Below are 27,576 nucleotides of genomic sequence, written 5' to 3' on the forward strand. Positions count from 1 at the left end.
ACCCCCCCCCCCCCCCCCCCCCCTCTCTAGATGTGACTGCAAGTTGGGGGCTATGCGTCAGTAGATAGGGTGGTTATGGGGTAAAAGGAGCAAATTAATAATATTAATATAATATCAAGGGGGGTAATTAGCGTGAATGCGGGGGTGGGGGGGGATAGTTAGTGTGTGTGACGCTGCATGCCACCTCCCCCCCCACAACCGCACGTTGGGGGAACATACCCAATGGGTCTGCACTTGGTTTAGTATATTACTAAAACTTTCATCTTGTTTGTTTGTAGGCGTGCATGTGCGTGCGATCTTGAAACTCCGCCAAAACAGTACACGATAGGGCTACAATTTTTAGCCCACCTTACTCACCATTGTCCTGTGATGTAAATGAAACAAGTTTCGTTCAGATTGATGGTATATTTTACGTTATTGAGATTTTCAACTTTACAAAAATCACTTTTCAAACCGCTTTTCCACTTGCCCTGCTGGTCAACCGCGTTTGACGTCACAATGACGTCACAATGGGATCCTGAATCTCATTTACATAAAAAATGTGAGTGGTGGAATATTGCGTTGGGGGCCCAACGGGTCCCAATTGGTCTAGTCTCCTTTACATTTTGTTCCTCTGAACTCAAAGCTGTGTCCTCCAGTATTTGCTATTTCAATCATGGGAAATAGGTTGGTTCTGACTGTGAACCAAAACTATGCCTCTCATAGAGGTGATGTTTCGGTTCGGGACCCTTCTTCCGAGGTGATTGTAGACTAATTTTCCCACCCTCTTCCGCCCACCACCACAAACAGTCTGAAGAAGGGCCCCAAACTGAAACGTCACATATCCAAGTTCTCCAGGAATGCTGCCTGACCCGCTGAGTAACTCCTGCATTTTGTGTCCTTTTAGGGCTCCATTATATGGATTTATTACATGGTTGTGTACTCCTTAGCTCCTTTCAAATTTTCCAAAAAATAAAGCAAAATTCTAAACAATAAAAATCAATTTATAAAAGCCACCAGCAATTCTGATATAACACTTGGAGAGTTCATGAATTTATTAAAAGTATGGTTCTTGAACTCAACCAAAATAGGTCGATAAATATTGTGGGGAGAATTTTCCAAAATTCGTAAGAAGGTATTCTATATGCAAATTGATAATGCTGTTATCTCACACACCATCGTAATCATTGGGTTGCAAGTTTCTATTATTTGTGGTTTTCAAAACGTAAATAAACACTAATTTTCTAATTAGCTAATTATCATATGTAAATTAGATCTAATTAGTAGAACTAATATCTTATTTAGTCTGTAGCTAAAGTAATTATACTTTCTGGATCTTATAAAAATAATTTTTTGCGAAAAGTGATTTTCATATCACCTTAATTTACATATGTAAATGTAATTTAATTAGTGTGAATCATTAGCACGTTATTCCTGCTAGCCTAGTATAATACCCTTCATGCCTCTTAATGGGGGACGTGGATTTTGAGTTATTAGTAAATTTGTGCTCCCTGTTGCCCAAAGAGGGCAAAAGATATGTGGGGAAATTTGAAAATATATAAGGCTTACAGTAAGTGAGTACATCCTCCTTTGTTTGGTTACAACAATTGAGAACAAGCAGCCCTGTGCTATCCATGTACTGTTTTACACACAATCATAAACACAGAATGTGCAGGAATGAACTGCAGATGCTGGTTTATACCAAAGATAGACACAAAGTGCTGGAGTAACTCAACGGATCAGGCAGCATTTCCGGAGAAAAAGGATGGGTGACGTTTTGGGTCGAAACCCTTCTTCAGTCTGAAGAGCATTCCGATCCAAAACATCATCCATCCTTTTTATCCAGAGATGCTGCCTGACCTATTGAGTTACTCCAGCACTTTGTGTCTATCTTAAAAACACGAGCTGAATATGTGCCAATAAATGCATTGTTGTTGATATATTTGAGTTGTAGGTGTTTGATCGCCATAAAAGAATCGTTAGAATGCTTAACACAAATCATGGCTAATTGTTGAGAATTACAACAACATTAATATGCACTCCATGGCTATCCTATTGATAAAATGTATTCGGCGGCAAGATGGAAGTTCAATATTAATGGCCATAAGACCATTTTTCTCTGTCCCCAAATGGGGCAGGACTGCCTTGTAGAATGTTCAAGTGCTTTGTTCAATGTTTGGTCAAGTTTAAAGCATAGTAAGCAGCTCAGAGTATCTATTTTTCAAACCTATTCCCATGGATCTATCTCATGGCAGACTTGGCTGTAGCCTCATGGAAAATAGTTTTCCTTGTTGAATTCTAACATATTGACGATTGTTTCAATGCAGACCAACAAAGAATTTTTCCCAAAAGAGTGGATGGTACTGGAGTTGAGCTGTTCATATTAAAAATGCATGCTAAAAATATATATACACTGGCCCCAAGTAAATCTATGTACTATTCATGGCAATCGGACTCTGTGGATTGAGAGGGAGATAGACACAAAGTGCGGGAGTAACTCAGCGGGACAGGCAGCATCTCTGGAGAGAAGAAATGGGTGAAGTTTTGGGTCGAGACCCATCTTCAAATTTGTTGTTTTTGTAGTGAGACCTAAAGCTTACATTAAGCCATGGATGCAAACTATAGTGGGATTCAAACTCAACTTTATATTTATAGACCATTTATAAGCCTTTGCCTCTGGAATATCTGAACCTGGTGCTGTTTCTTGCTTTTGATTTGCAAATGGCTGCCTGGCATAGATCATGTAACACATTAATCTACCATCCCAATCTTCAGTGTTTATAAAACAGTTACAAATCCATGGACTCAAACACGGTTGTTCTCTTCTGCAGCACAAAGAAGATGCTATCATTGGAGAGCATTGGATAAAAAAGTAAATTAACATTTATTTATTCTTATTTACAGACTGTGAGCAAAACATTTGTCATTATATGGGCAATAAATTCAAGTTTAGGCCATTCTTGGAGCTCATTGCAAAAGTTGGCAAGATTAATAACTGGTTTGAGATTTAATTGATATCAGATTCAGGTTCAGATTCAACTTTATTGTCATTGTGCAGTGTACAGTACAGAGACAACAAAATGCAGTTAGCATCTCCCTAGAAGAGCGACATTAATATAGTAGAAGGACCATTTTGCAAAGCACTGAAAAAAATGAATGAAAGTACTTTTTTAAAACAGCTGTATAATGAAAGACATGGATTAAATGAGCATTTTTCTGACTATATTATTAAGCTTGGTGTTTCATGCCGGTTTTCAGAGTTTTATCTTAATTTACACTGTGAGCAGTCTTAATTATAATGGTAATATTTACCAACCAAAGCAGCTGGGAATTTTCTGGGGTCTTTCTTGTCTGGGAAAAGATTAATAAAATGTTGAGATTTGGAGCATCTTAAAAACGCAAATACTTCATTTTTAAATGAATGGATTAGTTACTGTCTATATTCTCTTGAGTAAAAGTGTTATTATTAAACCAAGATAGACAATCAGAACTTCAAAGAGTACTAACCATGGGTCAGGTTTCACAGGAAATGTAATTTTCTGTTCTGCGGCAATTTTTAATCCAAGCAAACAGCTGCTTTGAGAATAATGGCACTGGAAAGAAACATGTCTGGATCCAAAGACATGCTGGCAGCCTACAGCCTTATTGGATGAAATTGACCTTGGGCTGCAGATTAGGGTAGATGGGGTGGAAGATATTTATCATATTTATTTTCCTCAGGGCTGTGATTTCAGCATTTTTTTAAAAATCCACAAAGACAAACTTTAATGCTTGCATTAACATTTATTTTTAAATACTGTGACATTATTTTGATTCTCTTTCCTTTGTGCTTGCATTTTCTTCACCCCGATTTTCGTTCTTAAAGGAATATTTTACTGCAGAGAAATAACTGTGTACAAATAGTGAGGCCAAGGTGTTGCATGATGTCTCATTGCCCAGGCAACGCTGCAGTCTTTACCTGCCCTTTATTAGATCTTCTTGATTATCATCAAGGACAGGACCATGAATTTAAGACTCTCCACTGACAAGTCTTAGACAGAACAGGATGTTCAAGAAGAAGTGAAACCCACTAAATCATTGCAGAAGTAATACAATTAGATTACATGGCTCAGTGGTAGATCTCTTTGCTCTGAACTGGTTATGGATTCAGACTTCATTCCATGCAAGACTTGAGCTCCAAATCTTGGCTGATATTCCGATTCACCTCTGAAGTCAATAGTATTGTCAAAAACTATCTTTACATAAAGGGCGGTGGGTGTATGGAACAGCTTGCTGGAGGAGGTAATAGAAGCAAGTAATATCACAACGTTTAATAATCATTTGTACAGGGACATAGATAGGGTGGGTTTAGAGGGATATGGGCCAAATGCAGGCAAGTGGGACTAGTGCAGATGGGCCATGTTGCTCGGTGTGAGCAAGTTGGGCTTAAGGGCCTGTTTCCACGCTGCATAACTGTGACTACATGATTCTGTGACTACCTTTATATACTGTGGTTCATGATATTTGAGTTTCAGAGACAATCAAATACTTTAAAAGTGCAGCTACTTTAAGAGCATCGCAAAATGTGGCACCAACTGACTTCAAATAGTCACACCAGGTTTTACTAAAAACAATGAAATGCATATCATTTCCAAAGAGCAATGAGATGTTAGGTGGAAACAGGTCCTAACTCTTTCAGATGTTTTAAATGATATAGGGCCTATCAAGGAAGGTTTAAAGAAGAGGTACAGTGCAAGTTTTTTACATAGGGGGACTGGTAGGAGCCTGGAATGCGCTGCCAGGGGTGGTGGTGGGAGCAGATACGATTTTGATGTTTAAGAACCTGTTGGATTGCTACATGAATATGTAGGAAAAGGAGGGATAGGCATCACGTTCTGACAGAAAGGATTAATTTAATGTTACATTGTGTTTGACACAGACATCATGGGCTAAAGGGTCTTTTCCTGTGCTGTGCTGTGCTGTTTAGTTAGTTTAGAGATACAGCATGGAAACAGGCCCCTCAGCCCACTGAGTCTGCATCGACCAACGATCACCCATACTCTATCCTACAGGCAAGGAGCAATTTACAATTACCGAAGTCAAATTAACCTACAAACCTGTACGTACATCTTTGGAGTGTGGGAGGAAACCGGAGCACCCGGGGAAAACCCACGTAGTCACGGGGTGAACGTACAAACTCCGTACAGACAACAGCCGTGGTCAGGATCGAACCTGGGTCTCTGGCGCTGTAAGGCAGCAACTCTACCGCTGCCCTAGAACATCTCTCATTCATATTTTGCTACTTACACTTGTCGAGGTAGATCAGTTGTGATTCACAACTATTCTGTTCTCTTTACACTCCATTCCCTCCACTGATACATAATTGACCTGAAACGTTAACTGTTCATCTCTTCATTGACGCTCTTTATCTTCTGAGCTTCTCAGCATTTCTCAGTCTTGTAATGACACTTCCTCCATTGTGCATGAGCTAAATAATAAGGGTGGCAGCAGTAGTGAAATGCTGGGTGGATGGGTTTCGGAGATGGGATATTATTGGTATGCACTGAAAACTATATCGACAACAGTGGGATTGTGAGTTTCTGTAAATCTTGAAGTCCTGCACAAACAAGTGGCTGATATTTCTCATGAACAATATTATAATGGGATTGACCCAGGAAATTAATGAGAAGTAATTTCCTTCTGTTCGGACCTGAATGTAATACCCAGGGAGTACAAAATACATTTTGATAACTTTCTGACAAACTCGTGCCTGTTTAAAAATTGCTGACCCTCTTCATCGTAGAATCTCACCCTTGTGAAGAAAATGTCCAAGTTATTTTATTTTAATTGTCAATCAGAAATGTTGACAGAAGCCTGTTCAGGAAAACTGACTGAACAACAATTTTAATTAATGTGCCACATTTGTGTTCATTTCAGGAAAAGTGTTCATTTCTGGTTGCTCTTTTACAGAGAAGGAATGGAGGCTTTGGAAAGGATGCAGAAAAAGGTTAACGTTGAACATAGGATATAGTACACAGCAGCGCAAGAACAAGCCCCCTCGCCCACAATGTCCATGTGAACATGATGCCAAGTTACACCAGTCTGACATCGGCACAAGCAGGCGGACCGCTTGTGCCGATGTATCTGTCCTTTTCCTTTGTAAATGGGGCCAAACTATGGTGACTGTGCGTTTGTAGTTTGTGCGAGACAATTTCACTGTGCTGTGCATACTGGGGAATTAGACAGAATTAGCTATAACTAGAGGTTGGATTGTTTTCTTTGGAGCCTCAGAGGCTGAGGGGAGACCTGATATAAGTATATAAAATTATGGAAGGCACAGATAGGGTAGGCAGTTAGAATGTTTTTCCCAGGGTGGAAATGTCCAACACTAGAGGGCATAACAATAAGGTGAGAGGGGGAAATTAGATGTGAGGTGCAAGTTTTTCTACACAGAGAGTGGTCGGTGCCTGGAACGTGTTCCTGGGTGTGGTGGTGGAGGCAAATATAACAATGCCATATAAGAGGCTTTTGGATATGCACATGGATATGCAGTGAATGGAGGGATATAGATCATGTGCGAGCCGAGGAGATTAGTATATTTTGGCATCATGTTCAGCACGGACATTCACTGTGGGCTGAGAGCCTCTTCCTGTGCTGTACTGTTCTATGTCCTGTGTTTAAGTACCAAACCCTGTTAAAATATGACGATTATGTTTTAATGGTGGAAAAAAATGTACACGGTCTTAACTGCATAATGCCCCATGCCCAAATGATAGGGCAGAGAGTTACGTTTGTTCCTGAGGTTACTGAAGGGCGGGATTCAGGGACAGCAGAGCATAAAGGGTCCGCTCATGTTCCACTTCTGCTTCCCTCAAGAGGAGCTGCATCTGCAAAGGTGGCTCCCCTGAAGGCTCAGTAGAAAGTATGATCCTGCCTCAGGGGAAATCAATTCAAGGAACCCATGCCCTACCACTCTAAGGCACTATTGTTAACTTCACAGGGGTCTCCTGAGCATATTATATAAAATCGTTATACCCGGCATGTAAAAGAATAATGTTATATTGTTTGTATAACCCTTAGATTATTAGTACAGCCAATCACTGACTGGATTGTACTGCTGCATGTTTATAGTATTTGCATAGACACTGAGTGACAATTTCTGTAAACAGTCATGAAATCATCTCATTTAATACATAGTATCCTTTTCAGATGCTGTCAGCATAATGTTGTTTTGTGTGTTTGAAGTAAATGTTCAGTGAAATTCAGATCTGCCTTTTTACAGGGAATTGACAAATTTAGTCCTAATACCTCTTCTGCCTATTTGTTACTTGCTATTCTCAAAGATTCATTTTGCATCTAGAGCATTCAAAATTTTCTTTTGAAGGAACGTTTCCAAGTCCCTATTTTTTCAGCTGTCTGAAGGTTACTATAGAAATTCCCTCAGCATCTACAGTATTGTTTTGTTTCTCTTTAAAGTAAGTGCCTCCAGGCTGTGGCTTGAGGACCAGGAAATTGAGTGTAAAACCCATTTGAGGTTCGAATCTCAGGATAATCAAATGTTTGCTATCTGTTCAGAAAGTTTTAAGTGCAGCAAACCCAGAATAGTTCTTTCTACATTTTCAACACTGACAGTATTATAATAATATTGGCTGCATCAAAACTTTTAAGGACGATTAAATATCCCAAGGGATTGAATGGTGTAAATCGGTTGTTCAGTGGGTGAAAATTACTGGGTATTCTTAAAGGAGTATCTGGATAGTATAATTAACAATAAAGTGAAGGTAGACACAAAATGCTGGAATATCTCAGTGGGACAGGCAGCATCTCTGGAGAGAAGGAATGGGCGACATTTCGGGTCGAGACCCTTCTTCAGACCAGCGAGCTGAGGAAATTGTCCCCTCACAATAAAAATGATGTCCTATTCTGAGGGGGAATTTTTCACCTTTCCCAATATCTTCTCTGTAGTGCTGAGGGAAAGCATCTGGACATTAAAATAGATGGAAAAAATAGCTCACCTTCCCGATTTCCCCCCCATATTATTGGAGCATAGGATTAATATAAAAACAAGACGCAAAGGTGATGGAGAAGCTCAGCGGGTCAGGCAGCATCTCAGGAGAAGGTGGATAGGGGGCGTTTTGGGTCAGATTTGTAGGTTAATTGGCCTCTATAAAATTGCCCTTTGTGTGTGGAGAGTGGATGAGAAAGTAGGATAATATTAAACTATTGTGAAAGAGTGATCAGTGGTTGGTGTGGACTCAGTGGATCTGTTTCCATATTGTGTCTCTAAACTAAGCTAAACTAAAGTAAAGTAAACTAAAACCTCACCGGGAAGTCGAAATTAATGTAAGCGGATGTTTTATGGTCAGTGCAGAGTAGATGATAAGATCATGTGATAGGAGCAAAATTAGACCATTCAATCATGGCGGATCTATCTCTCCCTCTTAACCCCATTCTCCAGCCTTCTCCCCATAACCTCTGATACCTGTACTAATCAAGAATCTAATTAGCTCTGCCTTAAAATATATCCACTGACGGCCTCCACAGCCTTCTGTGACAAATAATCCCACAGATTCACCACACTCTGACTAAATAAATTCCTCCTCATCTCCTTCCTAAAAGAATGTCCTTTAATGTTGAGGCTTTGACCACTTGTCCTGGAGTGATTGCAAAGGAGGGCCTGTTTTTGTGCTCTATGACTTTATGACTATGTCTGTGATGTGCACAAAGTGTACAGGAGAGTGGAAATAACTGTTACATTGCAGGCCAGGAAATCCTTCCAGGTCTTTCTCAGATCGCCAAATGTTGTGCTGATGTACTGAACATAATTATTGATTATCTGCCTCTAAAAACATGAACAGTAGTCCACATTTTTCATATTATATTACGAATAGTTACATTTGCCTTCACCGACCTCACATTCCAAATCGGGGAAATATTTTGTTTGTTCAGGGAACATGGTATAGTAAGTATATACTTAATTACTATATGGGCAGAATTTAAGTCATAGCGAGGAAACAGGTCCTTTGGCCCAACTTGCCTCCACCGACCTATATGTTTCATCTACACTACTCCCATCAGCCTGCGTTTAGCCCAGATCCATCCAAACCTGTTCTATCCTTGTACATGTCTAAATGTTTCTTATAATGTTGTGATAATAACTACCTCAACTACCTCCTATGGCAGCACGTTCCATACACCTACCACCCTTTGAGTAAAAAAAAAGTTAACCCTCTATTAAATCTTTTCCCCTCATCTTAAACCTATGTCCTCTGGTTTATTGCCTTCCTTCACAGTGGGAAACATTGATTCTGCTGTGGAGGATGTTCATGTTAAATTCTATTGTGTATTGTGTTCTTTTTTATTTGTATGGCTGTATGGTTGCTCAAATCTCACTGTACCAATTGGTGCAATGACAATAAATGTAACTTGAACGTGAACTTGATTCCCCTACTCTGGGCAAGTAACTGCGTTTACCTGATCTCTTTCTCTCCTTATTTTGAACACCTCTATAAGATCACCCCTCATCATCCTACGTTCCAAGGAATAGAACCTGCTCAACCTCTCCCTATAGATTAAGCCCTCAAGTCCTGGCAACATTCTTGTAAATCTTCTCTGCACCCTTTACAGCTTGACAATGTAATTGCTATAACATGGGTTAATAGGAATTACAAAATATTCTAAATATGGTCTCACCAATGTCTAATATATCTGCAACATGACCTCCAACTTCTATCCTCAATACTCTGACTGATGAAGGCCAATGTGCCAAAAACAATTTTGACCTATCTACCCATTACGCCACTTTCAAGGAACTATGCACTTGCATTCCTAAATCCCTTTGCTCTTCAGTACTGCTCTCCAGAGCCTAAAGGGCTTGTCCCACCAGCATGTGATAGGATGCGTCTAGCGCGACCAAACGTGGTCGCTTGAGGCGTACGGCCTTACGGGGCCGGTCCCACTTCGATGTGCGGGGCTGGTCCCGACATCGCGCGGGGCTCCAAAAATCTTGCACTGACCGAAAATTCCGCGTGCCAACAGCCTGTCAGCCCGCAGGCGCATTGAGGGCATACGCAGCATCTTGACAGCGTACGCAGCATCTTGACGGTGTACGCCTAGCACATGGCGTTGTGTGATGACGTCACCGTGACGTCGCGCTAGACGCATGCAATCGCATGCTGGTGGGACAGGCCCTTTACCATTTCACTGTGTAGGTTCTCCCATGTTAGACTTCCCAAAGTGTAACATCTCACATTTCTATTTATTAAATTCCATTAACCATTCCTCAGCCCACCTGCCCAACCGATCATGATCCTGCTACAATTTTTGACAGCCATTTTCACTATCTACAATACCACCCACTATAGTGTCATCTGCAAACTTGCTAAATGTGTTATGTATATTCTCATCCAAATCATTGATTTAGATGACAAACAGCAATGGGCCCAACACCAAACCCTGAGGCACACCACTAGTCACAGGCCTCCAGTCTGAGAAGCAACCTTCCACCATCATCCTCTGCATCCTTCCACTAAGCCAATTTTCTATCCAATCAGCTATCTCTCCTTGGATCCCAAGCACCCTAACCTTAAAGAGCAGCCTACCATGCAGAATCTTGTTGAATGCCTTGCTGAAATCCATATATACACACCATCTACAGCTCTGCCCTCATCAACCTAACATCTTCAAAAAACTCAAACAGATTCGTGCGACATGACCTCCCACATACAAAACCATGCTGACTATCCGTAATCAGCTCTTGCCCATCAAAATGCATGCAATTCATGAAAGATAATCAGAAGTTATCACCCAAAAACAATAATAGATATAATTTAATGTTTACCGGCTTAGTTATATGGTATAATTGCTATTTAATATTATGAATTATTAAAAATTAGACAAAATCCCAACTACATTTTATCCTGTATGGGATAATAAATTGGTTTTGATTTGTAATAATAATGTAAATAAATGTTTGATTCCTGTATTTTTTTCGATTATAGTAATCCTGTGAGATAAGCTCATCATAATATTCTCCCGTTTCTCTTACCTTATCATCCAAGAATATGTTGAACTTCAATCTGAGCTAAAGAAAGCTGCAGACAACAAATACTGGCAACAAACCAATGAACACATCAAAGACAGGAAAGTTGAACAAACTAAATTGAAAACCATGCCATCAACTACCTTTCTTGCCATGTCCGATGGAACTAAGATCTTTCCACATATTACCTCCATCTGTGGTAAGTTCAATTTCAGATTTATGAATGTTGTTTTGATTATTTGTAATAGATGTAATAAAATGTCATAACTTTAGTTTAGTTTAGAGATACAGCGCGGAAACAGGTCCTTCAGCACACCGAGTCCACATCCGACCAGCGATCCCTGCACATTAACACTATATCTTACACACACTAGGGACGATTTACAATTATATCAAGCCAATTAACTTACAAACCTGTCCATCTTTGGAGTGTGGTAGGATATTGGAGATCCCAGAGAAAACCCATGCAGGTCACAAGGAGAATGTACAAACTCCGTACAGACAGTACCCGTAGTCAGGATTGAACCTGGCACTCTGGCGCTGTAAGGCAGCAACTCTCCTGCTGTGCCACCGTGCTGCCCAATTCAAAAATTACATTCATCGATTGCCTGTTTAGATTGAATTATCAAGCACATGTTGGAATCAATGGGTCCTTGATGCATTTAAAACTTGATTATATGGAACTTCCTCCTATGCATTTGAACAATTCCATATTTTTCTTTAAGCGACAATATTGATACCATCAGTACCAAATATTTAGATATTTACAGCAAAGTTTGGTGCGTACCTTTTAGTTTTTCTGCATTCTTTGATGTTCAGAATGTGTTTAAACTTGTATCTAACCATATAGAATTTTATACTAATAATGTCACCAATGCACCAGAATGGGCAGAGCTTTTCAAAGATGATAGCACATGGAAGTTACTCTGGTTTCACAAAGGAATTAATTTGAATATTTCTGATCAAATGAGGCTGATTACATTTGCATTTAAAGTAGTAATATTTAAAATTGCCTCCAGTGCCTCCAATTGTTGCCTTCTAAGTTTAGCGTATCCACCGTCAAAACTTGTCTGCACTATAAGAAGGGTAAGTTCACACATCTTTTATTTTGATTTTGATATGTTTTGCCTCTCGTTTGGCAATGTAATGCTACCATTCTTGTTGAGTAAAAAACGACTTCACTAAACTGGATGAATGCACAGTGAATAGTTTAAATAAGATTATATCAAAGTGAATTTTACTGGACGTTGAAATGATTACAGTGCAATCAAAATAGGATTTGGTTTGCTGGAAATGTAGGCACTTTTATCCAAACGTCTCTCCCAGATGCGATAAATGTTTGTTTCAAAACGCTAATATAACACATTCATTAGTAGGATGTACAAAGTTGAATAAATTTTGGAGTGATATATTTGATATATTCACAAAGCTTTTCAAGTCGAGAATAGAACCCAAAACGGAATGGATTATATTTTGGAATAATAGGAGAAGATATCAATTTAAATAAAGACCAAAATGTTTTTTTAAATTATGGGTTAATAATTGGAAAGAAATTGATACTTAAATTTTGGAAAAATACAACCATACCAACTGTTAAAATGTGGATTAGGAATATGATGGACATAGCACGCATTGAAGAAATGAGACTCCGACTAATAGATAAATAGATAAATATGACCAATTCTTAAGGAGTTGGTCTCCTTTCATCGACTTTTTGGAATCATGTGATGCAGCGGTACCGTAAAGATTGCTGATTTCCGTTCATGACGTGGATAGATCTGCATCTCCGAATACAGATTTGAAAAATTCTCTTTTAAGGGGCCTTCTCTTCTATTTCTACTTTCCACTTTGTATTTATTTTTTTTTTTTTTTATATACACACTTCACGTTTTTTCTACTCTCTACAATCTATTTTTCCACTTTTTCCTCTTTCTATTGTTTTCTTTTTCTTGTCTTGCTTACTTCCTTTTCATAACATAAAACTAGAGGTTGTACATAGAATGGATTACGGTATGACATAGTTGGCACCTAAAATTAGGTTCCACTGTACTGTTTTGTACTGTATTAACTTCTAATAAAATAATCAAAAAAAAAAACAACAAAAAAAAAGGAAATGTAGGCACTTATGAGATTAAATTATTCAAACTAGTGCCATGGATACCCAATATACAGAACACAGTCTATTGATGACAGTGCCAAAATAAACTGGCTTGTCCCTAATACTCTGCTGTCAGATTAAAACCAGCACGTTACAGGAATCTGGGTCTAGATTTGGGCAAAAAACAATCAAACAATCAAAAATGAAGTGTAAGAAGGAACTGCAGATGCTGGTTTACACCAAAGATGGACACAAAATGTTGGAATACTGTAACTCAGTGGGTCAGGCAGCATCTCTGGAGAAAGGTCTCGACCTGAAATGTCACCTATTCCTTTTCTCCAGAGATGCTGCCTGATCCGCTGAGTTACTCCAGCATTTTGTGCCTATCTTCAATCAAAAAGAAAGGTTCCATGCAAAGCTCTTGTGTGGGATGAGGCTGTGGACATGTTAAGCATTTTCTTGGTAAGGCAGGTAAAACAAAAGTTGCAAAAGTGTCTTCTATCCTTGGGTCAGGAAATTGTGGAGATTCAAGGGCTGTGAAGATCAGGCAGGAAATTGACATTCAGTCCAATGATCAAGTCTCTCATGAGATTTTTAAATTGCAGATTTGATGGTTTGTCCATTGCTTTCCTTCTACTTAGAGTTGCTTTTTTGATTGAAGTTCTGTAATTTCTGTTTAATAAATAGTACATAAGCACATAAACTACTTTTCTGCTTATTAACTAGATGCCTCCAGTAAATGTGAATATGACGCCCCCTTTCTTGGAGTTTTTATGCTATTTGTAATTAGGATATTTTCATGTAAGAAAATAAAAATCTCTTACCATGCAAACTAAAAGCAAAAGCATCAATAATGTTGTAGAGCATTGAATAGATTCAGTGAAAAATGTCAAGTCCGGCTTGTGATTCTATTTACAATCTGTATGCCCATCACTGTGTAGCTGGGAGTATGTTGTGGTTGATTCATTGCCGGGTAATGCACAAAGTTGTTCATTGGTTAGTTTTAGGATTACATTTTGCATGATTTATGTTTGTTTAACTGACAATTAATTGCAATCTATCTAAAATATTTCAGCACGTTATTCCCCCCTTTAAAAATGAAATGTTTATCTCGTGAAGCCCTCTGCAGGTTGCCACACCTAATGCAACACAAGTAAATGTTTCCCCCTCTCCCATCAGGCAAAATGTATAGAAGTGTGAAAACACACACCTCCAGATTCAGCGACAGTTTCTTCCCAGCTGGTGTCAGGCAAAGGAATCATCCTACCACAAACTGAGAGCAATCCTGAACTGCTATCTACCTCATTGGTGACCCTCGGATTATTCTTGATCGGACTTTTCTGGCTTTGCCTTGCACTAAACGTTATTCCCTTATCATGTGTCTATATACTGCAAATGGCTTGATTGAAATCATGTATTGTCTTTCCACTGACTGGATAGCATGCAACAAAGGTTTTTCACTGTACCTCGGTACACGTGACAATAGATGAAACAAAACTAAACTAAATAAAGGTGGGAAGGAATAAGCATTAATTTTAGTATATTTGAGAGTTCAGTTTATCAATATATTTTAAACGTTCAGGGTTAGGCTGGCATTATGGATTATATGGAGCGGCACGGTGGCGCTGCTGGTAAAGCCGCCAACTTCGAGCCATAAACCAGGGTTTCATCCGCAGCCTCAGATGTTGAGTTTGCATGTTCTCCCTGTGACTGTGTGGGTTTCCACCGGGTGCTTCGATTTCCTCCCACATCCTAAAGACATGTGGGTTTGCAGGTTAATTGGCTTCTGTAAATTGGCCTTAGTGTGTAAGGAGTGGATGCGAAAGTAGGATAATATTGATCAATGGTGATCAATGGTGAGCATAGTCTCGGTGGGGCGAAGGGCCTGTTTCCATGCTGTATCACCAAATTAAACTGCATTAGGAAACACCTTTTGGATCCACACAGACACAGTTAAGTTAGGCCTAGACTGATATGCGGCAAGTCACATTTGTGCCATATACGTACAAGATAATGACCATCTCTAACATATAAAATCTGAAGAAGAGTCACAACCCGAAACATCACCCATTCCTTTTATCCAGAGATGCTGCCTGTCCCGCTGAGTTACTCTAGCATTTTTTGTCTACAGTGTAAACCAGCATCTGCAGTTCCTTCCGACACAAATGAAATCTGGTCGCTCACTTTGACATTCAATGGAATCACTATCATGTTGTTCCCCCACCATCAGAAACAAAGGGCAAGGGAGCGTTGAGAAGCTATGTGTTTATCATTGACCAGCCATTCAGCTGGACCAGCCACAAAAAAGCTGTGACTCCAACAGATGCTCCAGACTGTGTTTCTTATCTTGAGTGACTCCTTTCCTGATACCCCAAAATATTTTCCACCACTTGCACAGGACAAGTCAGAAGTGTGATAGAGTGTTACCCTCTGCTTGGATCCTCCCAATAACTCTCACGAAGATTGTCAACATATGCGACAAAGCTATCGGGTTGACTGATGTCCCATAAACCACTGTTGAGATATTATCAGATAAGATAGTATCTATAGATAAGTTGAATGGCCGCAGTCTTTCCCCCAAGGTAGGGGTGTCTAAAACGAAAGGATTTATGGTGAGAGGGGAAAGTTTTAAAAGTGATAAAAGAGGCAACATCATCACACAGAGGGGTTGTGTATACAGACCAGGCTGCCAGAGGAAGTAGTAGAGGCGGGTACAATTATGACATTTAAAAGACACCTGGACAGGTGCATGAATAGGGAAGGTTTTTTTTAGCCACAAGCAAGTGGGACTGGTTCAATTAAGCAACTTGAGCAATTTGGGCTGAAGGCTGTTTCTTGCTGTTTGAATCTCTGACACCCTGCACTTCTTTCAGTGCAAACTTTAATGCAGTTACTAGCCTCAGCTATTCCAATGCATCTCTCAAATCTGTTACCAAGAAGATCTAGGGCAGGATGTGCATGGGAATATCACTACCTGCATATTTCTCTGCAAGTCAGACAGCGTCCTGATTTATAATTAGAGATTCACCTCTATATTGTTGCTGGGTCTACATCAGGAACTCCCTTTCAGCTGTATTGTTGGGGCATCTTTTCCAGAAGCACTGATTCAAGAAGTTAGCTCACAACTACCTTCCTCAAGGTAGGAATGGACCAATAAGCATTGGCCTGTCTACCATTGCTCAAAACCAGAAAAATCAATAAATTAAATTTTGTTATGTAACTTGACCAACACATTCACAAGCTATGCTAAAGAAGGATCTCTGTAAGCGACATAAGATGGACATTAGTGTGAAGTAAGTTGTTGTTCAGTAGATACTCAGAAAATGTCAGGGCCTGTCGTTATTATTGTTAAAAGTACATTTCTAACAATATTAAGTCTTAATTATTCCCAGTCAGTGGCTCTGAAAATAAACTTTCAACAATGTCCAGCCTCACTCCTGCAAATTTTAATTATTATTGGAGATTTACAAATAAAATAAAAATAACTTACAATTTTTAACCCGCATGTATGTATAGACAGAAAGATAGAAAAGTGCAAGTTTATTATATATATATATATATATATATATATATATACATACACACACACACACACACACACACATATATATATATATACACACACATATACACATACACACACACATATATACACACACACATATATATATATAAATATATATATATACACACATATATATATATATATATATACACACACTATAAAAGTAATAAGGCAAAAACAATGCCCTATATGTAGTTCAGAGTTTATTTGGAGGTTGTGGTGTTTATTAGTCTGTTGGTTGTGGAGGTGCAGGATGAGGATCTATTGCAGAGATAGGACTAGGGTTGTGTAGATTGGTTCAAGGAGAGGTGCTATGTATTACTTTTATCATGTCATTATGACAGGCAGCTGACCCATTTGATTCCATTCACATCTCTACAATATGTGCCTGTGAACAAATAGGAAACGGCTTGCCAAGCGCCTTCTCTGTAGAAAACACTTGTGTAAAATGCAGTGTCAAATAACTTTCAAGTTACTGTGCAATGATGGCTACCACCTTAGGTCATTCCACAGAGTCCTTTTACTGTCCGTTTCAATTTCCCAGTCAAAGTACAACAATAGATAGGAAGTGACAATAATAGGTCTTCACGCTAATATGAGTCAGTTTCTCCCACAGGATGGGAATGATCTGACAAAAACAAGGAAGAATTACTGTGGTGCAGAAACATTGAGCTACAATGCAATCTCTTTGCAGCAAGTCTGAATTCAATTTTGTTCAAATTTCATTGCCAGTGGAATAGTGTTCTGACACCACAATGCTTGACTAGGAACTAACCTTTGCAGTGGAAAGGATAGCTCAGTTATATCCATTTAATACTTCAAACAAATTGAACCGGATATTTTGCCCATGGACTACAAACAAATGAAAAACATAGTGCTTTTGTATGTGCACTGTTTTTTTTTTAAATTAACAACAAACTAGACACAAAATAACTAGATGGTTTACAAGCACACTAATTTATGAACATAATTGATTGGTAAGCTCCAAAAGGAATAACAAATCTCTTCTAACATTTCTCATCTATAACTACTTCAAATGGATTATGTGGTCAGTATTTTATACCACATAATTTTATTTTTACCCTCTCAGTTTTATTTCCATACCCTTTGCAATGCTTGAGAATGTACTGGTGAGGTCCTCTCATTTGCCAATGGTTCACATAAGTAGCTGCTCAGAGTTGCATGAAAATGGTCAATCTTGACATCTTGTTGGCATGCGTCACAAACATCTGATTAAGGCCAGTATTCATGTGGGATCAGTCCAATTGAGGTACGACACAAATCTGCTCCATCTTCTGGTTTCTTCACTTTAGACTCTGCAACTAATCGAATTGTGGTATTGTCCTGAATGAATGAATTACAGCAGTACCAGAGGTGAGCCACCATCTCTTCAAGAACAATAGTGTGTTTGTATTAAACATTTGCTTTGTCTGTGATGTCCACATCCTAAAAATAAATGTTTTAAACTTGTACAATGTGATATTCATCTCAGGGGCAGGTCCAGGGGCAAAATCCTGACTAAAACTTGAAAAACCAAAGAATTCGACAACACAAAATGAGACCTGTATCTTTTCTTTCTGTGACAGTTCTTTGTTTGAAGGAATCCAGATCCAGCATAATTGCCCTGTGGTTTCTTTGTAGATCCACACCTTCCTCAGCTGCCTGTGTATCCAATTGTTTTATGAAAAATGCATCAGTAATCTGTAAAACCTGGAACCAAGCTATTTAATTGGAATAAGGAATAGGCAATAGGAAATAGATGCTAATTCAACTTTTTTTGAGATAGGGAACACCCAAATCAAATAGGAAAATATATTACAAAATGTAATCTTAATCTTCAGATCTTCAACAGTGTCCTACCATTAATTTCTTGCTAATGTACAAAATATCAGAATGAAAATGTTCTTCACTGCATTTCACTCTCTGCTTTGCGTGGGAGGACATGAGGCTTTAAATTGTCTGATGATGTAATAGTCCCATGTAGTTTAGTATATTGTCACATGTACCGAGGCACTGTGAAATGATTTTGGTGTGTGCTAACCAGTCAGTGGATAGACTATACATGGTTACAATCGATCCATCCAGAGTGTACAAATACATGCTAAAGTGAATAACGTTTAGTGTAAGATAAAGTCCAGTGAAATCCAATTAAAAGGGTCCATAATGAGGTAGATATTAGCTCAGAACTGCTCTCTAGTTGTTAAAAGGATAGTTCAGTTGCCTGATAACAGCTGGGAAGAAACTGTCCCTGGAGGTGTGTATTTTCATACTTCTGTAACTCTTGCCTGATGGGAGAGGGGAGAAGAGGTCGTGACTGGGGTGAAACTTGTTTTTGATTATGGTGGTGGCCTTGCAGAGGCAGCTTGAAGTGTAAATAGCATCACACAATGTTATTTTATCATTTTAAGACATGTCCTCTCTAACCTGCTGGTGAATATGGCTGAGAAGTTTTGAATCAACAGCAGAGAAAAGATCTGTTTAGATTATTTTTGAGCTGGAAAATGATCTGTGCAGCAACAAGCAATTGCTAGCTCAATATTCTGCAGAGAAATGCCTAGAATTCAGTGAATCATCTTGCAACCTTCACCAAATACCTTTATCCCAAAGCTATTTTTAAGAACAATTAGGAAGAAAGAAAACAATCAACAAAAATAATCTACCAAAACAGCATGTCAGAAATAGATTGATAACTTTGTCATGTCATATATTCCTATCAACACATGCAAAAAATTATCAACGGAATGATTCATCAATGTATACCATGTGATCGCAGTCTTGCTCATATTCTTAGAAAAGAATCTTTCATTAGGAATCATGTGGACAGAGATACGATTTTGTAAGCTTAATAATTTGAGTTGATTATATGGAAAAATATGGAAAAAAGATTATTACAATGACCCCCTGTCTCATAGAGCTCATGCAGATAAGCAAATAAGTGAGATATCATTTGAAGCAAAATGGGAGATAATGGGGAACATTTATTTCCCGGCTAGCATAACTGAAGGTTTTAATTGGACTGCTGACACTGGAACAACTACATATTCAGATTGTCATGTAGCCCTGCGTTACTGACACATCATGAGTTTTTCAGGAAATTATATGTTTAATTATTTTTGAGATAGAGCATGGAAACAGGGCTTTCAGCCCACTGTGTCCACTCCTACCATTGATCACGTCTTCACACTAGTTCAACGTTATCGTAATTTCACATCTATTCCCTACACACCAGGGGCAATTTACAGAGGCCCCCCATCTTTGGAATGTGGGCGGAAACCAGGGCACCCAGTGGAAACCCATGTGATCACTGGAAAAGTGTGCAAACTCTACACAAGGTTAGGATTGACTCCGGGTCTTTGGTGCCATGAGGCAGCAGCTCTGCCAGCTGCGCCCCTGGGCTGCACTATAAACTCAGATTAGTCAATGGCAATATGTTAAGGATTGCAAAGCCTAGTCCTACTTCTATTCTTTACTGTTTTACTTCTGTAATATAGAATCATACAGCATGGAAATAGGCCAGCATGCCCCAACTATACTAGTCCCACCTGATCCATTTCCCTCTAAACCTGTCCTATCCATGTACTTGATCAATTTTTTTTTTAAGACGTAATGTTAGTACCTGCCTTAACTACATCCTCTGGCAGCTTGTTCCATATACCCACCACCCTTTATATAAAAAGGATGCCTCTTAGGTTCCTATTAAATCTTTCCCTCCTCATCTTAGACCTATGTCCTCTAGTTTTTTGATTCCCCTACTCTGGGGAAAAGAATTTGAGGAAACCTGAGGTAGTGAATGCAAGTTATTGTACTTTTTGGTGAATCCATACTTAATTGACTTTTTCTGTAACTATTTTGAAAACTGGTGCAATCCCATGGCACTTTTTGCATTGATCCATTCTCTCATAACAACAGATTTTTTTAAATCCACAGTCGCTTGTGGATAAGCATCGATTTGTTTTGTGCCTGAATTGATTACAGTTTTATTAGATTTAAAATAGTTATGGATAAAGACAGTGTGGGACCATTGTTAAAATTCTGAAATGGAGGCAAGATCAACTATGACAGTTTTAGATGCCATTTGATGGTAAAAGTCTGATGCATGTTCCTGTTAGAGGGAAGAGCACAAGGAAGCCTGGATGACAAGACAAATTGAGAGTATGATCAGGAAAAAGAGGAGGCATGGGCTGGATGTAGGCAGCTGAGATCAAGAGTATCATGGAGGAGTTTCTGGAACTGAGGAGCATTCCTAAGAAGGAAATCAGGTGAAAAGGGGGGCAGGAGATGGCTCTGGCAGATAGTATCAAGGAAAATCCCAAGAGATTTTATGGACATTAATGGAAAAACGGTTACCAGAGGAAACATAGAAACATAGAAAATAGGTGCAGGAGTAGGCCATTCGGCCCTTCGAGCCTGCACCGCCATTCAATATGATCATGGCTGATCATCCAACTCAGTATCCCTGTACCTGCCTTCTCTCCATACCCCCTGATCCCTTTAGCCACAAGGGCCACATCTAACTCCCTCTTAAATATAGCCAATTAACTGGCCTCAACTACCTTCTGTGGCAGAGAGTTCCAGAGATTCACCACTCTCTGTGGTAAAAAATGTTTTTCTCATCTCGGTCCTAAAAGACTTCCCTCTTATCCTTAAACTGTGACCCCTAGTTCTGGACTTCCCCAACATCGGGAATGATCTTCCTGCATCTAGCCTATCCACCCCCTTAAGAGTTTTGTAAGGAAGAACAGAGCCCCTCAGAATGCAAAGAAGACATTTCTGTGTGGAGCCGCAGTGAGTATTTTGGAGATGGGCAAGGTGGGGGTCAGTGAGTCTGGGCGAGGAGGTGATGGATGTTGTATATTCGGCTGATGAAATATCCAAGGCTTATATTCACTGGGAATTTAGAAGGTGCTGAGAGGGTATGTTGTGCCTCTTATGGGAGAGAAAACTTTGAAATACACCAAGGGAATTCTTATAAGCGATGCACCTGGGACAGGGGGCTAGAGTGCAGGCAAAATGTTCCCGGTGGTGAAGGTTGGGGGAATCAGGCCATTCGAACCAGCAGGGTCACAGTTTAAGAATAAGGGCAGGGCCATTTAGGACTGAGATGAGGAAATCTGTGGAATTCTCTGCCAAAGAATGCAGTGGAGGTCAATTCACTGGATGAATTCAAGAGATAGTTAGATATTGCTCTTAGGGCTAATGGAATCAAGGAGTATGGGTAGAAAGTAGGAACATGGTACTGATATTGGATGATCAGCCATGATCATATTGAATGGTGGTGCTGACTCGAAGGGCGGAATGGTTTACTCCTGCACCAATTATCTATGTTTCTATGTTTCTTTGGACACCCAACATCAACAGGACTTTCTGTAAGAAAGAACTGCAGATGCTGGTTTGAAGGTAGACACAAAATGCTGGAGTAACTCAGCAGGACAAGCAGCATCTCTGGAGAGAAGGACTGGGTGACTTTTTGTGACCCTTCTTCAGACTGATGTCAGGGGAGTGGGCGGGGCAAAGATAGAACGTAGTCGGAGACAGTAAGACTGGTGGGAGAACTGGGAAGGAGGAGGGGATAGAGATGGAAAGCAAGGGCTATTTGAAGTGAGAGGTCAATGTTCATACTGCTGGGGTATGACCCCAAGCAAAATCTGAGGTGCTGTTCCTCTAATTTACACTGGGCCTAACTCCATTGTATAAATGGAGGAGGCCCAGGACAGAAAGGTCAGGTTGGGAATGGGAAGGGAAGTTGAAGTCCTGAGCAACCGAGAGATCGGGTAAGTTAAGACGGACTGAGCGGAGGTGTTCAGCAAAACGATCGCCGAGCCTGCGCTTGGTCTCGCCGATGTAGAGAAGTTGACATCTGGAACAGTGGATATAGTAGATGAGGTTGGAGAAGGTCCAAGTGAACCTCTGCTTCACTTGGAAAGACTGTTTGGGTCCTTGGATGGAGTCGAGGGGGGAGGTAAAGGGACAGGTGTTGCATCACCTGTGGTTGCAGGGGAAAGTACCCGGGGAGAGGGTGGTTTGGGTGGGAAGGGACGACTTGACCAGGGAGTTTCGGAAGCAATGGTCTCTGCGGAAAGCAGAAAGGGGTAGAGATGGGAAGATGTGGCTAGTAGTGGGATCACGTTGGAGGTGGCCAAAATGTTGGAGGATTATATGCTGTATGCAATGGCTGATGGGGTGGAAGGTGAGGACAAGGGGGACTCTGTCCTTATTACGAATGGGGGAAGGGGTAGCAAGAGTGGAGCTGCGGGATATTGAGGAGACCCTAGTGAGAGCCTCATCTATAATGGAAGAGGGGAACCCATGTTTCCTAAAGAAGGACTTTTACCAGGTCAGGTTGCGTGTGGCATAAGTGCCCTTTTCATTTAATCTTTGTGTCAATTTGCACCCAACCAATGATGAGGATTCACACCCAAAAGCACCATGTTCTGTTCAACCTGTTTTAAATAAAACTGCACATTTTACTGTTTCCAGTGCACCTGTTTTCAGTATAACCACCATGCAGATACATTGTACTCATATTATGCAAAATATAGATAAAAACAATTTCCTGATAATTTTCACCATCTCAATTTGCTTAATAATTAATCATTACTGAGAATATTCAATTGATCCAAAATACATCTGGATAAAGCTTTTTGCTTACGAGAACAATGTGCAACTGTGTTTTATATTCATTATGTACTGTAATCGCAGTGGTGCGATTTATACTTCTATGTGACAAAAATTATAGAATCATTGAAGTGCAGAGCACAGAAATATACCATTGGTGTCCATATCATAGCAAGGAGATTGTCTGCCTTTCCCACAGAATCAGTAAAATGTCTGACAGTAGCCTAAAATTATAAGATGAGGCTAGAGCCACTGTGCACTTCAGCCTTTTAAAAACATTTCTGAATGTTTCTGACACATTGAAAAGCATTCTGTAAAATCAAAAGTAATGCTGGTAAGCTAACTTCCGAAACATTTAAAAAACTTCCTGAAGTTCCGGAAGACTGAAGGGTGAGTAATGTTGTCCCATTATTTGAGAAGACCAGCAAGGCCAAGCCGGGGAATTACAGGCCGATGAACCTGACGTCAGTGGTAGGAAAGTTGCTGGTAGGGATGCCGAAGGATATGATCTCCCAGCACTTGGAGAGACATGATTGATCAGGGATAGTCAGCACAGCTTTGGAACAATTGCTCATTCGTCCTTCTCGCCAATGTCAGATCCTCGTCTTGATCCGAATGTAATAAACACACTTCAAGGACACTGAACATAAATGCTTTGATTTAAAAGGCTTCCATTCCTTTACACACGCTGGCAACATGTGTCCTCTCACCTTTCTGAATCATAGTATCACATGATACATTTGAATAAGACGTTATTCGCCATGACAGGAAATCATGTCTTACAAATCTGTTTTTTGAAGAGGTCACCAAGAGGATTGATGAGAGTGGAGTGGCGGACACATTGGCTACATGGTCTATAGCAAGTCCTCTGACGAGGTCTTGTTTGGCAGGCTGGTCTGGAATGTAAGATCACACATGATCTAGGGAGAGTCGTCTCTTGGATATATAATTGGCTTGACGGTAGGAAGCAGAGGGCGATGATGGAAGGTTGTATTTTGGATTGGAGGCTTGTGGCTAATGGTATGCCACAAGGATTATTTTTAGTTTAGAGATAAAATGCAGAAACAAGCCCTTCGCCCCACCGAGTCTGCACCGACCAGCGATCCCCGCACATTAACACTATCCTACACACACTAGGGCCAATTTACATTAAAAAAAAAATGTTTTAATATATATTTTATTTTAAAAGAGGGATTGCAATAGGAAGAAGGAGAGACATGTCTCTCAATTTAAGACTGAGCTTCAACGGTTTCCATATATGAATAGTACCATGTATTATAGGAATATGCTCATACATTGGCTTATTCAGGGATATTGGAGACAGGACAATCGAGTCTATGGAGAAAGGCAATCTTCTCTTTCCATTTTTAGCCAGTTTGCTGGTGTGAGTCATCCAGCCAGAAAATTATGGTTTTAATATTTGTTGCCCAATAGTAAGAGGAAATCTTCCTGCATCTAGACTATTATTACTGCACTATATTTGTTATTTATTGAACTTTTTTTCCTCTTCCCCCGTTATGTACTATGTTTACATATTCACATATTCTGTTGTGCTGCAGCAAGTAAGAATTTCATTGTCCCATCCGGGAAATATGGCAATAATACACTCTTTACTCTTGACTTGACTTCCAACATCTGGAACGGATGATGTTTCAAGCTTTTATTTACATCTTTGTACTTTGTATTACTGTTTTTGTTTTGAGGCAAGAAACATTAGTTTACATATTACACAAAAAGAGTGTGCATTTGTCCAGATTGGTTGTCTTTTTCTTCATCCATGCATTTACACCGATTACTGATCTCTCCAGCCACCCATCAGATATAATCGATGTCATCTGAGGATTGGAATTTGTTTTATATTAAATTTGGAGTGGATTAAGATAGATTCAATGGAAACAATGCAAATCTGTAAACCACTTGGAAATTTATGAAATCTATTTTATTGGAAGGTTAGAGTGCAGTAAAATCAGGAATGCCATATAGTGCAAAGTTCGCACTCACTTTTCACAAAATGTCACATAGCTATTGTGAGGCGCTACTGTGTTGAAAAACTTTTTTGAGAATAGTTAAGCTTATAATTGCCCAGAAAGTAGACGATTTAATGAAATCTGCAACTTAGCATTTTGAATGTAAGAATCACATCTCCGAACGTGTGGCTTTGTGTGAAATGCATGCCACCTGGGAATTTCCTGGGAAGGTTTGTAAGCCTTTGGATAGACGCTCCATCAATTTTAAGTGGCTAGTAAATAAAGTTAGATTGATAATCAACCCACAACATTTCATAATGATGTTCCTGATGTGTGTAGGTAATCATCAGATCTAAAAATTTTTAAAACCTTTCCTCACAGCTCATATAACCCATGCAATTTTGTGCTGTGCACAGTGTGAAATTAGTGTTGCTTTAAAGGCTGCACTCTTTGCTGGAGTAAATAAAATAAAACATTTTTTTCACTTTGTAACAATATTTCCCGTGCAACTTTGAATCTTGGACTACTCCTCAACCCTCCCTCGCTTCCAGTTCAATGGTGTTGCGAGAGGCGGGTAAATTACAGCCTGAAGCGATTGCACTTATGACAATGCAGAGTGTGCATGCAATGTGATGCTACAAGACAAAGTGCTACCATCATGTCAGAGCTTGGAATCTTGTCATACCTGGAGTTGGTTAAAGCAATGTCAAGACTGTTGGGGAAATGTAATAGACAGAGTCACAGAGATCTACAGCCCAGAAACAGGTCTTTCTGCCCAACTTGTCCATGCCGACCACGATGCTCCATCAAGCTAGTCCCATTTGCCCATATTTGGCCCATATCCCTCGAATCCTATCCATGTACCTGTCCAAGTGGCTTTTACCTGCCCTAACCACTTCCTCTGGCAGCTCGTTACATATGCCCACCACCCTCTGAGTAAAAAAGTTGGCACAGGTTCAGATTAAATCTTTCCCCTCTGACCTTAAATCTATGTCCTCTGGTTCTTGATTTCCCTATCCAGGGTAAAAAACTGCACGTTCACCCTTTCCCTTCCCTTCATGGTTTTATATATCTGTATATGATCACTCATTATCTTCCTGAGCTCCAAGGAATAAAGTCACAACTTTACAAATCTCTCCCTATAGCTCAGGCTGTCGAGTCCTGGCAACATCCTTTTAAATCTTCTCACACTCTTTACAGGTCAAGAGAAATATGATTTAAGACATTTTGTTCAACATGAAATTGAAAGAGATCTGGAAAATCTTTACCAAGTTGACAAGTTCAATTGTATCATTTTCTAACACTTATCTGGCCAAAACAGCCGAATAAAAGTCAGAGGAAAAACTGATCAAAGTTACAGTGTTAATTCACACCCCAATTTGAATGCTTGTACTATTTGACCAACAACGAGAGGGCAGTCCTGAACTACTATCTACCTCATTAGAAACCCTCTGACTATCTTTGATCAGATTTTATTGGATGTTATCTTGCACTAACATTATTCACATCATGTACCTATGGATGGCTCGATTGTAATCACGCATTGTCTTTCCACTGACTGGTTAGCATGCAAGAAAAGCTTTTGACTGTACCTTGATATACGTGACAATAAACTAAACTCAAACTTCTGGACAAAAAAATATATATATTTGAAGGGAAATTGTCATAACTTCCAGAAAAAATAATTGCAAAGAAAGATACAGCAATGTTAAATATATCATTGAGATGGTCAGAAAAGTTGCATCAATTACAGGATAGATAACCAGATATGACAGCTTTGGGCCAAGACCTACCCTATCACACCCTGAGAACCACTGATTACCGCGGAGCAGATGACTGCATAATTAGTTTTTCTTTAAACGGACATAACCAATTAGACAATGGCAAACCAAAGTTTGAAAATGGCAGTGAAATTAACTTCTGACTAACTACAGTTTTCAAAGTTGTAATAAATAATTGTCCAAAACATTTCCATAGCACAATTGATGCAGTTTGTTAAATAATATTCTTTACTTTTTCTTCCCCTGTATTGTTGTTTTTCTTGAACAAATGAGATGTAAAACAGGATTCTTCATTCTGTGGCAATATTTCCTATACAAAATGTATTTCTCCTTCCAGCCACTTCAATTCACATTTAATTCACTTTGAAATCTAGCACACACATTTTACAATCTACTCCAAGTTTGCAATCCCCAAGAATCCAAGAGCCTTTGTTGCCTTTGGTTAATCTAGTTCCTCTGTCTATCTGAATTTCTCTTATTAAATCCCTCTGCTTCTGAACATATCTCTTGTTTAAGATCCCTCTAAAATCTATCATGGTGGCCAAACACAT

The 27,576-nt window shown here is 39.5% G+C and overlaps 1 protein-coding gene across 1 annotated transcript in view; it reads left to right on the forward strand.

Annotated features, from left to right (window-relative positions):
• LOC129697375 (PC3-like endoprotease variant B) overlaps positions 1 to 27,576 on the forward strand; it is a 1,319,937-nt gene that overhangs the window by 38,343 nt on the left and 1,254,018 nt on the right. The window contains exon 3 of the mRNA XM_055635860.1: positions 11,019 to 11,198. The gene's annotated coding sequence lies outside the window, so the exon portion shown is untranslated. The remainder of the gene's footprint in view (positions 1 to 11,018; positions 11,199 to 27,576) is intronic.

This window comes from Leucoraja erinacea, chromosome 5 (genome assembly GCF_028641065.1).
Source record: "Leucoraja erinacea ecotype New England chromosome 5, Leri_hhj_1, whole genome shotgun sequence".
Taxonomy (NCBI): Eukaryota; Metazoa; Chordata; class Chondrichthyes; order Rajiformes; family Rajidae; genus Leucoraja; species Leucoraja erinaceus.